At 40.1% G+C, this 1,365-nt stretch overlaps 1 pseudogene; it reads left to right on the top strand.

Moving 5' to 3' along the window:
* Nucleotides 1-488: 488 nt before the first annotated feature.
* Nucleotides 489-1,365, top strand: LOC120076833 (annotated as a pseudogene).

Genomic DNA, 1,365 nt, shown 5'->3' with positions numbered 1-1,365 from the left:
GCAAAGATTATAGGTTTCTCGATCTGAATATGCAAAGATTATAGGAAGTGTTATGTCTTTTATGAACTATACTAGACCTATTATTGCATATGTTGTGAGAAGACTGGGTAGGTTTCATAGTGGGATCGACCTCTTACTTCCACTTTAACTACAAGTTAGTTAGGTTGTTGTTCAAGATTTATAAATATTGTTTGTTTCGAGCTAGGTAGAATTAACAACACCTACTTAGCTCTGGACATCGGGTAATCGCGCTTGCACGAAAAAGAATTACCTACCATTTTAAATTTTTATAAAAAAAATTACCGTTTTATTACCGTTAAGGGCATGTTTGATGGTTGAGTTTAGTTGGGGTGAGTGGACTTAAAAAACCCACCCGGTGTTTGATGCATGCTTAACTTAAAACGGTGGATTTTAAACCCACCATTTTATCCCCTTGTTTCTTCCCTCGCCCCATTTGTAGGTTCATTATTCTGCCCCTCTCTCTTCTCGCCACACGTAATTAATCACTTCGCTCTCTTTCATCGAGAAACCCCCTTTTGTTTTCTTTTCGAGTATGAGAAATTTGGTGATAATGGAGACTGTAAAATTGTGTTTTCAAATTCGGGAACTGAAAACAAAGCTTCAAGAAGATAACTCAGAGAGTAATCTTTCGGTGGAGGAAGAAATGGTGGTGGTGGCTGATTCTGAAAATGCTCCGATCGAACAAACTAAGCCAAATTGGGGGGATCAGTTCTCTGTGTCTGCCGGCGAGTGAGTCCTAAGATTTTAATTACGAGAGCTTCAATTAGCAATGGCGAAGAAAGGGAAGAGGCACCAATAGAAGAAGCGACATTCTTCCTCGATTTCAAAGATGGATCGCGATTCGAGCGTGATTTTAAATGAAGATTACAGTCCAACAGCGGGGATTTCTTCACCCGGAGTGCTGCAGAATCACCAGTAGTATACTTTAATGACGGAAGCGTTATCTCCACCGCCCTCCACCGCCGTGAAACTCAACTACTTGCAGTTTCAGAAGGGGTATCAACAAAAAACCCAGATGTTTCCAAAAATGGAGTATAATTTCTTCAGCGGAGAGGAGGCTTGCAATTTCTTCTCCGATGAGCAAGCTCCAACTCTGCACTGGTGGAGCTAAATCCATGGCGGTAAAAAGGCGAAATTTAAGAGAATAAAAACGGAAAGTAGATTTTGAAAATTTGGGTGTGTAAGTTAATTCTAAAGATGGGTGGAATGGAATGAAGGAAGAAGATGAAGTTAACTGGGGAAAGTAATGGAGAAATTGAGGTGGGATTCTCCATGAAAATAATTTGGGCTATTTTTTTTCCTTTTTGCCTTTGATTCTTCCATGAGTTCGTGAGGGGATCAAAC

This window comes from Benincasa hispida, chromosome 4 (genome assembly GCF_009727055.1).
Source record: "Benincasa hispida cultivar B227 chromosome 4, ASM972705v1, whole genome shotgun sequence".
NCBI lineage: Eukaryota > Viridiplantae > Streptophyta > Magnoliopsida > Cucurbitales > Cucurbitaceae > Benincasa > Benincasa hispida.
The sequence above is the reverse complement of the archived record's forward strand: the minus strand, read 5'-3'. Positions and strand labels throughout refer to the sequence as shown.